General features: G+C 44.6%; 1 pseudogene; it reads left to right on the plus strand.

Moving 5' to 3' along the window:
- The window catches only part of LOC138520864 (histone-lysine N-methyltransferase SMYD3 pseudogene), a 60830-nt pseudogene extending 46380 nt beyond the window's left edge, over window positions 1-14450 (plus strand).
- Window positions 14451-14736: the final 286 nt, after the last annotated feature.

Below are 14736 nucleotides of genomic sequence, written 5' to 3' on the forward strand. Positions count from 1 at the left end.
AATAATCTAGATGGTGACTTACAGATATAAAAAAGTGGTTGACCCTCAGGATTTGAGAACCCTTTCCAGAATGCTAATTTTTTAAACCGCAATAATTTATGTAAGTGCATTAATGCCTCACATCTATTCAGGGCTTGTAATCTATTCTTAACAATGTATAACTGTGCATCAATCAGGCAATCAATTTCTTCCAAATATTATTCACATTCTCCCAAAAATACACGTAAGGCTTGACTTCTCGTAGTGCCGTTAAAATGGCGCATTAACCCGTCATGAAATTATTTCAAAAGAGAAGCAAGATGACAGCGGCTAATTCAAGTCTAATAGCCTCTATGTTGTAAGAGTGACATCAGAATACCATTCGTAGAGGTACCCATCCCATTCCTGAACCCATTCTGTAAGTTACTTTTGGATCTTCTCAGCCCATAGGACCAAATATTTAAACACAAAACTAGCTAGTACTCTAGAGAGTGAGTCCAAGAGCGATATTGGCCTATAATTACCAGAGGTCATCACACCTTTTTTATATATAGGAACCACTATTGCCACGGCCCAGGAAGGAGAACAATTTGCGTCACCACTGAATTGAAAAGGTGCCATAAGAGTTCCGCCCAGGTTTTCTAATCACTTTTTAGAACAAGATTGGACAGACCATCAGAACCACTAACTCTTGATGATATTAGCTTTGCAAGGGCCCCTTCCAGCCCTACAAGGTCAAAATTCAGTTTCCATGGAACTGTAGGTTATAACCTAAAATAATACACAGAATCCAATGTGGGAGAATAAAATTATGCTGTATAGAAAGAAATCCATTCCACCTGTAAGATGCGATTTGTTTGAGGCCTAACCTTATGATTTTCCGAAATATTCAGTAACCACCAGAGGCCATGGGAATCTCGATTTATGATCTTAGCGACAATGAAGATTACCTAGGCTTACAGCACAGGGAATCTTGATTCTATTAAAAACACAGAGGCAAGCATTATGCTTTAACATCTTTAATGCCACTCTCCAGCAGCCTTTCAAATCTTAAAATTCAATAAACAAACTTTTAAACACTTTTTATTTATTTTTATTCTTTTTCTTTTTTTCAAAAACAAAAATGGAAACTATACACGGAAAACTCCATCACCCATGAGTCTTTTCCTGCATCAGTAGTTTCCTTCCTTAAAATTCATCCAATTAGGACCCTTCTGCCCCCGCATGTCATGTACTCCCTGGTTCCTTTCCTCTTCTTTTTGTAGAATCAAACTGAACATAGAACAGGTAACAGAACCACACAAATGTCACAAACAGCCCAAGGTGGGTAAACCAAAACCCTGGTACTCCATTGTCGCTTGTCGACATTGCATCGTTACATCTAATGCAGCCTCACAGCATCGTCTGGCACTCTCCTGCAATAGAGAACGTATAATTAGGGTGGGAAATACACTAGCCATAGTAGCCAATAGCATGCCTGCGCTAAACATCCCCCCATAGTCTTTCTTACTATGACTCTTTCGTTCCTTTGCATATTCTACTGGGCGGGATAATGCTCGCCTCTGTGTCTTTAATAGAATCAAGACTCCCTGCGCTGTAAGCCTAGGTAATCTTCATTCTATGTCATGACCGGAAGCATGGATTATGCTTGTTTAAAGCTCTTCACTACTGCTGCTGAAGTAGAAACAAGCTTAAAATAAAGGTTAGAAAGCTAGAGTGCCCTGAGAATGTCTTGCAAGGAAACTCCAACTGTGAATGCTCCAGACGCCATGGCTCCCCTGACGGAATGTGCGCCAAAAAACATAACGTCTATTCCTGCCAATGCTAGGATCTCTGTCACCCATCTGGCGATGGCAGCCACTGCGCAGATAACCTTTCATAGGCTTTAATACACTGCACAATGCACAATTTAGGGTTGTATGGAAAGTATGGACAAGAGATCAAGTCCGAGCTTCCTTTAGCCCGTCTGGTGATGCTAAATGATACGCCTTCTGAATAGTAAACCGTCCTGTCAATCTCTAGTGCTCTGACATCTGGCACTCTTCTGCATGACTAGGCAGAGCAACATTGTCTGTTTACCTGACAGTTGCTTCTCCGATAACTGATTGTTCCCTGGCCATTGGGAGAACAGATTCAATGTCCCACAACGTGGAATACTTTCGGGACTGGCCTAACCATCTTCGGCCCCCTTAAGAAGCCCTTAAGAAGCCTGACTACGGCCGGATGTTCTCTCATGGGAGAGCCGTCCACGTGCTCGTCTCTGGTAGATATGATGGTTCCGAATGCCTCCCCTTCTTGCGATAGGGATGGTTAGAATTTATGCACCTGAACTACAGGTGCAGAAATGTGATGAACACCTTGCTGCCAGCACCAGGACTGAGGGTGGAAGGGGCCAGAGACTATCTGATAAAGAGAGGAGCTTGTTCCAAAATTCCCGGCATATTCCACCATCGCCTGAAACTCTGCAAGCTAGCAGCCACAGGCTCTGCATCTGAATTAGAGGGTGAGGATGCCCTGACGGATCGGAGAGCAGGTCCTCCTGGGATAGAATCATCCTCTGGAAATCCGAGGAAAGTTCCATCAGTACTGAAAGCCACAATTGCGACTTCCAGTCAGGTGCTATTATCGCTGCCTCCCCCTTCTCCCTGCAAATCTTCACCAGGGTCCTGGCCATCATGATAAGTGGGGGGAAAGGCGTACTGTGTCGTGCTGTGTCGTGCTGGTTCAATCTTGAAGAAACGCGTACATGCCTAGCGCTCCCGTGTCCAGCCTCCAGCTGAAGTACCTGGGTAACTGCACGTTCAGTCGAGACACGAAGAGATCTGTATGAAGGGGACCTCATAGAGATGGATCCTCTGAAACGTACCCCTGTGGAGTCTCCAGTCACTGGAGTTCTTCAGGTAACGCAAGTTCCAGTCCACTACTACGTTGTGTACTCACAGCATGTATTCTGCCGTGATGGAGAGCTGATTGCTTAGGCAATAGTGGCAGAAGTCTTTAGCTAATTCCATCAACACTCTGGATCTGTTCCTCCCCAGATGGCTGATGTAACAAACTGCCAATATGTTGTCCATCCTCAGGAGAATGCAACATTTCGCTCGGTCTTCCGTCAGAGCCCGGACTGAGAAGGAGCCTGTTAGCAGTTGTAACCAGTTGATGTGCAGGGCCAACTCTGCCTGCGACCATCTCCCACTTGTCTCCAATTGGCTGCACCTTGTGCCCCAACCTGATCTGCTTGCGTCCAATTCTATTTTAAGGTCTGGGGCATCGCCGAAAATGGCTTGGCCGTTCCGTGCCTCCATGTTGTCGAGCCACCATAATAACTCTGCTTTGGCTTTGCTCTCTAGGGGGACTAGTTGACGATATCCCCACCCCCTTGCAGGTGTTTGATCATCTGTGTCTGTGGTGCAAGGGGCCCAGGAAGTTGCTTTTATTGAGGATGCCAGCACACCCACTAATCTGGCTAGACTCCGAAGCGATATAACCTGCTTCCTGATCACCGCTCTCAACTCCTTGATATACAATCATTCTCACGCCTCTCTCCTGAATCGCAGCGGCGACTGGTCTCATCAACTTGGTAAAGGCCCAAGGAGCTGAAGACAGCCCAAAATGCAGACATTTGAACTGCCATGCCTGACCTTTCCAAAGAAAACTCAAAAAGGGACGATGTTCGTTCGCGACTGGCACAGTGAAATACGTGTCCTTGAGATCTAGTCTCACTAGCCAGTCTCCTTACCCGAAAATGTCTTGGCGGAGATGTATCCCCCTCCGTCTTGAAATGCTGGTATACTAACCAACTTTTGAGGCCCATCATGTTTATCACCGATCTCACCTTTCCTTTCCTGGAACCAGGAACCTATTGCTGTAAAACTCCTCCCTCTGGGGAAGGCCTCTCTCTATGGCGCCTTTCAATCTGAGCTGCTCTACCTCTATGTCTAGTAACCGTGCTTCTGTCCAGGAAGATCGCACTGGCTACGGTGCTGCGCTTGCTGTGGATACCCCACGAAGTCCAGCCTGAACTCTGCTACCGTCTGTAAAACCCAAGCATCGCTTGATAGACTGTGCCAATTTTCTAAATACTGGCCTGTCCTCTCCCCACTGGCGGGTACACATGCCAAATTGTTCTCACCTGCTCCTACACCTTGATGCCAGTAGAAGCCTCTGCAACCTCTGTACCCTCTACAATGGGACGGGAAGAAGGAATACTGCTGCTTCGTCTCCGAATATTGGACTCTAAGCCCCTGTGGTCGTCTCTGCGCTTGAAACTTATTCATTTTTCTCTCAAATGTCTCTCCAAATAGTAGGCCTTGTGCTTTATAACCTGCCTCATAGGACATCAAGTCTCCCAATTTGATGTCTATTTTCAGCAGCATGCTCCTTCTCCTCCTCCTCTCTCCTGAGTGCTAACCGACCTGAGGAAAGTAACTGGATGAGCCTGGTGAGACTTCTGTGGTGCTCGCTCAGTTCTATTATGCTTGAAATGCTCCTTAATGAAGCACGACAGAAGCTCATTCACACAAGCCAATCGGGAATAATTCTAGGTGCCTTCTTCTAAGCAAGCGTCAGCGTGCTGAGCCGCATCATCGCAATGATGCACCCAGGCACACCAAACGCTGCTTCCCCAGAACGGGGGCACGCCGCGCACTGGGAGCAGCAAAAAGAAAGCGGAAAGGACCCAGGAAGGACATGACATGAGAGACACAAGCGTCCTAATTGGATGGATTTTTGATGCAGGAAAAGACTCATGGGAGATGGATTTTCCGTGGATAGTTTTCAGTTTTGTTTTTGAAAAAGAAATACAAAAAAAGAATAGTGTTTAAAAGTTAGTTTATTTAATGTTTTTAGATTTGAAAGGCTGCTGGAGAGTGGCATGAAAATGGGTGTTAAATACTGGTTGCATGGAGATGCCACTTCCAAGAACTTGAATCGCATCTGTGAGACTTTATGCCTGGCCTTAATGAAGTGACTTGCTACACCTGACTTTGGATTATGTTTGTTCCATCTGGTCTCCACCTTATTTGCTATCTGGCACACTTAAAAGAAGCCACATGGGCATTGTATGCAATAGATTACATTAGTAGTATTGCCGGTAGTGAAATCAAGTATGATAATTCTTTCTCAGTTGCAGGGGAGCGCTGAGTGACTCTACAGGAAGTCCTGCCCCTATTCTGCCTATATGCTGGAAACCGGAAATTGCGACATGTGCAATGCCAGTAATGGTACATATACCGCGAAGAATTTTTGAGACAAGGTATCAGTTGAGAAGACCCTATGTGAAGTATCCCCAAAAGACTGATGGTCTCCTAGGACAAGCACCTGAAGAAGTGTGAAGATATGAAAAGAAGACGCTGGTGACAACACAAAGGAGGAGAGTGACGCATTGGGATGGATGACCAGAGAAGAGAATGCATAGGTGATATAGAATTTGATGGCGAAGTAAAGAATCGAAAAGGCTTTCATGTGGCGAATGAAGATTGCATGTGTGAAGAGCACTGCAGAAAACACAAGCCGTTTTACAATTGTACAGACGCTGCAACGCAAGTAGACTAAGTATTCATAAGGCTGGCTATACGTAGTATATATACTGCAGGCGGTGCCGCCAACATCATTCTGGACATTCGATGATACAATTTTAGGAAGCGAGTCTCCATGAAGGAAGACGGATTGGAAGCTATGTGTGTCGCAGCAAAGAATAGGCTTGAATTCGAAGCAAGACCAAAGAGGCTGTCTGGCTTGATGTCAAAGACTGGAGGCAGCCAATAACTGGTTATCAGCTGCGAAGAACAGTAAACGCGAGAAGCAGAGGCATCCCTTGTTAAGTTGCAAAGAGAGAACACCGTGAGTGCCAAGTTTCTTCATTAAAGACTTTTTGATGCCATAATACAAGCAAATTCTCGGTGTATGATCACTTGAGCTGAGGATGAAAATAGATGAAGAGCATGGTTTACCGGACTGGAGATAGCAAGTGCTCACACTCCCATAAATTCCCAGAGACGAGAAGCTACTGCAAGGCCAAGTTCAAAGACAATGTGAACGGCATACGGCATGAGTGATGAGAGATGTTGGGCTAGTTGGGTGGGGAGATACGGTCAGTCTTATTATTTAGTTTGAGAAGTCATTCTCCTTCCCATCCATAGTATGATGAACACAGTGTGATGAGTAAAAGGGTCTCTAGGGTTCACAGTGTACGGGTGACAAACGCAATTACCCTTTCACGCTTATATTGCAATTAGCAAATTAGAGACATGGAAAGAAGTCGTCCATGAGTGAGCACAAAAAAGCAGTCCCTGTATGTAAATTCACAGTCTCATCCAAATGAAGTGCTCTGTCCAGGCCATTGTTTACCATGATGGCACAATAAATACTCTTTTTCACACTTTACCTGTTTTCACGTACCAGAGGGGTAATTCCTTTGAGGATGTACCTGTTATCAATGATAGAAATGCCTCCAGAGCACACACAAAGATACACAAGAGGGGCACTTGTCCATGTCTCCAGCGCGCTTATTCTGCACTAAATGTATGTTTCTACCATCAATCTCACATGGTGGGGTGGCAGCATGCCACTCTCTTCCTACCAGCTGAGGCATGAACATAACCTTTCCTCTCATTAGGCCCTCTGGAGTGCTGCACTCTGTGTGTTTATTTTCCCCATCACAATTGGTATTAAACAGGCAATCTGTACAGGTCTCCCCATAACTGTCCTCTTCTGGGTGTGGAAAGCATATCAGTGGGCTGCTTCAAGGTTTCCTTTTCTTAAAGAGGGGACTTCTGGAATGTTTTGGTCTGTTTGGTCTTTAACACTGGTCTGTGCGTTGTGGCCTTTGGCGTCCTGGCCAGTAGTTATCCAATCTAGCATCCTTTGTCTTCGGAGACATGTTGCTACCATTCCCAGGTCCCTGTGACAATGACTGCCAGTTCACTTTGCTACAGTACCCTGTAAGTACAGTTGTTGCTGTTCAGTGTTGATGTTGGGGTATTTCTAATAATATTTATGACCCTCATCTGTAATGTGTATGTCACACTAATCCTTTAATAAAAGACCAGATGCATGTGTCCCTGTATGTTTGTCTGATGCAAAGCTTCACCTGTTGTCACCGCTAAAGGGAGCTGTTGGCTTAGGATCTATAGTGTGTCAAAGAAAACCTGCACTTTGGCCCATGTATACGGGCCTGTACACTAGTTTCTTAAATGTCCCCATATAGTGGAATCTAAAATGTGTGTTCCTTTAAAAATATCCTTGCCTTTGGTTAATTCACCAGAAAGGATTTTAGTTGAAAGCAAAGAAATGTATTTGTGTTCGGTTATTAGTGTCTCACAGATTTCTATAGTCAGAAAAGACTATAGACCTGTAATGAAAAAAAACCACAATTCTTCATTGACGTTAGATGGTATCTTAAAATACACAATGACATTTGTGAGGTTTCCTTAAATATCACAGGTCTTCATTAGTAAGCAAACATTCCAGGCATATACCACATTAACAACAGTAAGAACAATTCAATAAACAACTCTTTGTTTTAAAAAAAAAAATGTCTACATTTAGTTTTATTCTCTTAATCTGCGAAGTAACGCTGATCCTTGATAATTGCATTCTCATGGCTAGCCAGATTCCAAGTCAGTGGGCCTCATTACGACTCAGGCGGTAAGGGTTTTACGGCGGCGTAAACAGCGCCGACCCTTACCGCCTGAGTACGAGGTCCCTTAGCGCCATGGAGCTTTTAACACCTGCAGGTGTTAAAATCCATGGCGCTAAGGGACCATGGATTTAATTACGCCACCGTAATTTACGGTGGCGTAATTAACGCCTTCCCCACTCCCATTATGCCCTATGGGGCAAAATGGGAATGGGGAAGGGTAAATGGGAAAATGGGGATTTACCGCCCCGCCAAGGTTGGAATGGGGCGGTAAATCCGCCAACCACCATGGCGTAAACGTAGTTTACGCCATGGTGGTAAAGTCACGGCCCAGGCGGTAACTTACCGCCTGAGTCGTAATGAGGCCCAGTGAGTGGTTTGTGTTCTTTAAACACATGTTGCTAATGGCTGCCATGCATTGAAGTTGGTTTTCATCTGTAACACTCACACCATGCTACAGTTATGATATGATGATATGATAGTCTATACACAATGGGCCTCATTACACGGATGGCGGAGAACCATGGCGCTATTAGCGCCATGGTTCATGCCGGTAAAATACCGGCACCGCCTTGGCGGAAAGGGGAATTACCGCCCCATTCCAAGGTTGGCGGGGCGGTAATTCCCCCTTCCACCATTGCCCTTCCCCATTCCCATTTTTGCCCCATAGGGCATAATGGGAATGGGGAAGGCGCTAATTACGGTACCGCAAATTGCGGAACCGTAATTAGCTCCCTGGGTCCCTTTGCGGGTTGGTTTTTAACGCCTGCAAAAAGCAGGCGTTAAATCCCCCAACCCGCAAAGGGACCTCGTAGTAAGGCGGTAAGGATTTACCGGTACCGGTATTTTACCGGTACCGGTAAATCCTTACCGCCATCCGTGTAATGAGGCCCAGTGTTTTAAAGCGCTTCAAGGCAAGGGAGGGAACAAGGGAAAATACAATGACATTCTTACAGGCCGAGAACAGCAAGGATGTGAAATTAACTATCGTACTCGGCTTGACGACATTTCAAATAGTGCAAGAGCTAAGACATAGATAAGAAAGGTAGGAGGAGATTGGGAAGGAAATGGAAACAGACAGGCGACCATCATACTAGGCCTGGTGACATTTCTGGTAGACCTGGAGAAAAATAAAAGGTGAGGGAGAGGGGTGCAGAAAGGGAGGAGAGGAACAAATCAAGCGACTATCGTTCTAGGCCTGACGACATTTCAGATAGTGCTGGGGGGGACAACTAAGGGGAGGGGGGATAGGAGACAGATGAGGTTGCTATCATACTAGGTACAGGGACAATTCTGATAGAGTAAGTGCATAGAAGAAAGTAAGGGGAGGAGATAGGTAAAGGGAGAAAGGGAGAGGAGGAGAGAACAGAGAGTAAGCAGTCAAAAGGAGTGGAGAAGCAAGAGGGGAGAGCAAATACAATTGCAGAAGTCAGTAGTAACACATAATGTTGCAAGCCAGGATACAAGATGAAGATGGGAACAGCATGATTCAGGGCCACCATGAGTACAAGATGCAAAGGAAGTCCAGCATCAGAGTTGAGAAAGGGTGACGCACCGTGAATCAATGAAGTCCATAAAAGTCAAATCCAGCATTGGCCACAAGGCGGTGATGGTGAAATCAGAATGTATCAGGTCAGACTCCTGCAGAAGGAGGCTGGAGTGGGGCATGGGGTCGAGGGGGAGCAGGGTAGAAGAATCAAGCAAAACAGGCAACACCTGTGTGCGAGATGGGAGGGGGGCACAGGGGGACATCACAGGGGGACCACAGGGGATGGCGATGGCCTGTTGGGACAGAGGGAGTAAACACAAGCATGATTACCTGCTGTCTGAGCAGGGGTTCGAGTCCTGGGTCCTCCTGGTCCGTACAGGTCCAAACAGGAATTGCCCTTCGCTTCGGACGCCCAGGCGAGATACGCCCTTGATCTAAGAGTTAAGAGCAGGAAGGAAGAGGCAGGGCTAAAAAGGTGGGTGCTGCTTAGACCAGGTGATCTAGATCCACTTGCACCTGCTCCCCATCTGCAAAGTAAAAGAGGCTGGAGGGCTCCTTAAGTAGGGAAAAAGAGCGGCAAACACGAAGGCACCAGGTGGGCGTGGCTTGCTAAGTGTGGAAAAAGAGCTGCATTCAGGAAGGCGCCAGGTGGGCGGGGCTTAGGCCAGGTGACCTATATCCACTTGCAACTGCTCCCCATCTGCCTAAATCTTTGTTATCAGGCATCAATGGGAACACAATGATGCTGATAAGCATATTGACGGATAACAAGATGTCTGTTATCTGGGTGGCAGGGAGCAGGAAAACAGAGCAAAATGGACAGCTAATAAACCCTACTGGCCTCTTTTCTATTTAATGGAACACTACATCCTGGACGCTTTGTTAGCCGCCTTGGAAACCTTTTTTTTTATCCAGAATTGTTCTGAATCTTTATCCGTACGGATGCTGTCACTGGGAAATGCCAGTTAAAAGAACTTGCCTGCTAGAAAGGTTCCAGACAATATATGTAATGTTCTCCTAAAATCTTCATGCAGACATTTCTGAAACATTTAGGGATGGGAACATGAGACAAAAACAATGCAAATCGTAAGAAGAAATGCAAACTTGCCCATTCTTTCAATCTAGTTGATACTAATAAAATATGATTTGACCTGTCCATGCAATAAATACATTTAACAATCTACTCACCAAATGCTCTGATTACCACTGCTGTGTAATTTCCGTGTAAGAAATGTAGATTACTTCTAAGCATATATTGATTTGTGCCTTATTTATTGGATAAAACCATAACAGCAAATTGCCCCCTAAATATTCTAATCCACAGAGGTAAATGTGGTCACCTCTGACTTGTTCCCTATCAAGCTTGATTGACATGACCCAGATCTTGCATCTTGACATTAGAACACTGTGATCCATTGAGGGATTTGAAACCTGCGATAGCTTATTGTCAGAGTACTATTCAGTGCATGGTCCATCGTAGCTAGATCCATTTCGCCTAGTCGAATGCCTTTTCGGCATCAACCTCCAAAATCCTGACTTCTCCTTTATTTCTTATTGTTCTACCAACCACAACATGCATGGAAAGCCATTCCCACAGACATTAGGGAAGAGAAATCCACTGCCTTGTTTAGGAAAAGACTTACAACCTTTCTGTTTAGATAAGGCAGGAACCCCTCTCTGCTCCCTGACTGCTTCATGATGTAGGTATCTGTTCTACCTTGGATTAGGCAGCGTGCACGCCTTGTTTTTGTGCTGTTTGTCTGTTGGGCACCCTTAAGCCTGAGGTTCACTGTTTGTTATATAAGTTCAATAAAGTAAAGTATGTTTTAGCATGAATCAGTCTGGAACAAAATATAGATGGGCCACAAGTGTCACGTACTGAATTACTGTCCATAGTCGTTGACTAGTAGAAAAGATGCTATATGTTTGTATTACTTTCTAAGTACTATGGGACTGGATTTTCAAATAGTATTATTACCCTTTGATAATCCGCAATACACCATTGCAGTTAAAATGTAGAATGCTTAATTGGTGGGACAGCATGGTTGGACAGAAAAATTCACACCAGATATTTACGACATAATGTTTGAAACCCAAAAGAAGTTTTAACTTGCCTTTGAAGCATTTTTGGTAACCTATTAATAATGTGCATCTCTCTTTCCCTGTTTTTCTCCCTTTACGCTTTCGACTTTCAACGTTGTCTGCACCTGGATCCCCAAAATCAAGATAGAGGACTTGCCTTCTTTTGAAGCTTCATCGATTGAAAAAGGTTCCACAGTTTGAAGTCCATTTGGCGAGAGGAAGTTGGAGATATGAGTCTTAAATTTGAGAAGTTCCATAGCCATGGAAAAGGGAATGGCCTACGGGCTACATCATTGTTATCGGCAGGGGATCAGCTGTACAGCACGCCACCGTATACCTGCACCCTTTCTGAGACTAGCTACGGGCAGGTGTGCGAGTTCTGCCTGCGTGTGAATTCCAAGCTCCTTCGGTGCTCCAGCTGCAAACTTGCAAAATACTGTGATCTACATTGTCAGACAGCAGATTGGCCAGACCACAAGAGGGAGTGCAAATGTTTGAATAGCGCCCTGCTGCTGGACACAATCAGACCCATTGGCAAGACTTTATTCACAATTCTTAGAAAGTCCTCAAAGCCACCATGCCCTTCTGAAGAGCTCTTCTGTATTTCTGAACTTCAGACTAATTTGAAAGAGCAAAGCGAAGATATGCTAGAATTCTTTAGAAATCTTGAAAAACAAGTTCAAGACTACCTGCGCAAAGAAATTTCAGATTTTAGTCGGTTGCCAGATGGCTTAACCATTCTGAAATTATTGGGAATATTTCTCTGCAACAGTTTCACTATCAGTAATAGCGCAGGAGAGAAAATAGCTGTGGGCCTCTACCCAAGCATGTCTCTGCTCAACCACAGTTGTGAGCCAAACTGTGTAGTTGTTTTTGATGGCCGGATCCTCCTTCTGCGCACAGTCCGAGAGATCGAGGTGGGCGAGGAGCTCACCATCAGTTACACGGACACAATGATGCCCACTGAGGATCGCCAGCTCGATCTGCAGGTCAAGTATTGCTTTAAGTGTGAATGCTGTCGATGCCAGACAAAAGAGCTTGATGACCAAATGCTGGCAGGTGACCAAGAAGCTTCTGATGAAACCAAGGAATTGATGGAAAACATACAATTTAAACCAAGCTTGCAGGAGGCCGTACAGCGCTGCAAAGAACAGTTGGAAAAGAACGCCTGCCGCCTTCCAGACACTAACATCCATCAGCTGACAATGCTTTCTTACATCATGAAGACCTACATGGCACTCAACCGATGGGATGCAGCTTTGCCCTTTGGCGTCAGAACCCTGCAACCGTACCGCTTATACAACCCAGGGTTTGTTCCCATGAGGGCCCAGCAGTTGGTGAAGGTTGGTATGCTATTGTGCCGCGGACGCAAGTACCATGAAGCACTGGAGGTCTTTAATGAAGCGTTGGTAATTATGAAGGTGACCAATGGCTTGGAACATAGCCATACCCAAGAGCTGACGAGGCTGATTCAGCGCAGTAAGGAAGCAAGTCAGAGAAATAAGACTAGGCCACAGCACAGCATGACTGCCAACTAGGCCATTGCTATTCCTGTCCCCTTTCTTTAGTTCATCATACTCTGTGTAACTGTGAATGGCTTACCCACTGATCAAAAACTACAGATTCAATTTCAGATTGGCAGGAGGATCTGTGAAGTAACTGAGAAGTTACAAAGTCAATTAAATGGGATTCAAATGTACAGATGTGCCTTGAGAGTAAGTCAAACATAAAGGAACATCTTCCAGCGAGATCTACACTGTTGTAAACCGTTGAAATCTTGAGATGCTAGTAGAGCGACAGAGAGAGAAATCTTAATCTTCTATATTCATAATGCCACGTATATTAGAAAACACTGAGTTTTTGTCAAACATTCTGTAGTAGCTTTCTTTCTGTCCTACTTTGACTTTTTGGTTAGAAAATGAATTGCAGCAGTCTTGCTTAGTGGTCTGGGGACAATACAATGGTGTCGGATGTTGATGGTCTTATCAGATCCCATTGGTCTATTAGTCACCTCGTGACATTTGCCACTCTAAATATATTCTGACTCCATTACCGACTGAGTGCTATGAGGAATTCGATACACCCCCAGTCTCTGGTTTAAGACATCATTTTTTGGTTAGGCTTGTGAAACCCAGGAGGAAAGGAAGCAAGGGGTGGTGTGTTTAGGACTGCTTCTTTTTTTTTTAACAGGGATGGAGGTGCCTGGCCTGGCATATGCGCCACTAGAATCTCCATACCGGTTGTTGTGAAAGAGCGTAAGGGTTTAAGCAAGAGAGTAGTTCAGTATCCAGCTGTATTTACACAGAGACAGAGTACTCCAGATACATATCAATTTTACTCCCTAAAAGAAGGCCTAGCAGGAATTTGATATGCATGAATACGTCCCTTTATACCACCTGCACACCCTAGGTGATGTGGTCACAACAGAGGCACGAGTAGCCTCTTCCTCAAAGAGAGCCGTTGCTAGGGTGCTGTCTGATATGAAGACGGGCTAGGTGGTGATCATGCTTCCTTCAACTCACGTTCATCTTTTATAGCGCGCTTCATACAGGGTTCGAACCTGGGTTGCTCTCCAAGAGGCGTGGCCCCTGAGCTGTCCTGGGCCTAAAGAATGTTTGAATTACAGCATAAAGCCTATTTTTTAAAATTAAAATATAGGTTACAATTTGACCAAACCTTGCTCCTCAAAGGACATTTCTGGTACTGACGTCAGAGTAACCTATTTTCTGTCACATGTAGGAAAATACATCCCATATCCTGCGCGTTCTAGAGCAGGGGTCTGCAACCTAAGCTCTCCAGATGTTTTAGACTACAACACCAATCAGTCCTGGCCAGCATAGTCAATGGTGAGGGATCATGGGAGTCGTAATCCAAATCATCTGGAGAGCTGCAGGTTGTAGACCCCTGTTCTAGAGAGTGAAAACTATTTCCAAATCTTTTTTTCCACCCTAGAATTCATTAGAATTATGAAATATAAAACTTTTTTAGAGGCACTTTGCTGCATACAGTAATTAGATAATTGGTATGCTGTCATTATATGGGATAAATTATTAACAATGTAACAATACAATAAAAGTGAATTTGCATCTTTCTAGTTTCTAGAGACTTTACAGAGAACAATACTTATTAAAAGGGAAGAACAGAAACGTTCGGGCGGGGAGGGTCTTAAAAAGACACATGAAAGACGTGTATGTACAGCTTGAACAAAAGTAAATAAAAGGCCTTTTTAAAAGTGGAAATAAATGTAGACTTATTTTAAGTGCATTTTCTATTTATATATGTTTTATTTATTTTGACATTTGTAAAGCGCACTGAACCTGAAGGCATCTATGCGCTGGTTACGGTAAGCATAGACTGGCGATAAGAATGCAGGCAGCGTGGTTACATAGTTAAGTAAGTTGAATAGTTGTGCTTGCAGCAGGTCAATCATTTTACACAAAAGACAGATGTAGGCCACAAGGGGTTTAAGCAGAGTTAATGACTTTGTGAGAAAAGACACGGTTTTTAAGTCTTTTTTCGGAAGGTCCAGAATGAGGGTTCAGACCTTAGC

This window comes from Ambystoma mexicanum, chromosome 13, assembly GCF_040938575.1.
Source record: "Ambystoma mexicanum isolate Mex_15411 chromosome 13, UKY_AmexF1_1, whole genome shotgun sequence".
NCBI lineage: Eukaryota > Metazoa > Chordata > Amphibia > Caudata > Ambystomatidae > Ambystoma > Ambystoma mexicanum.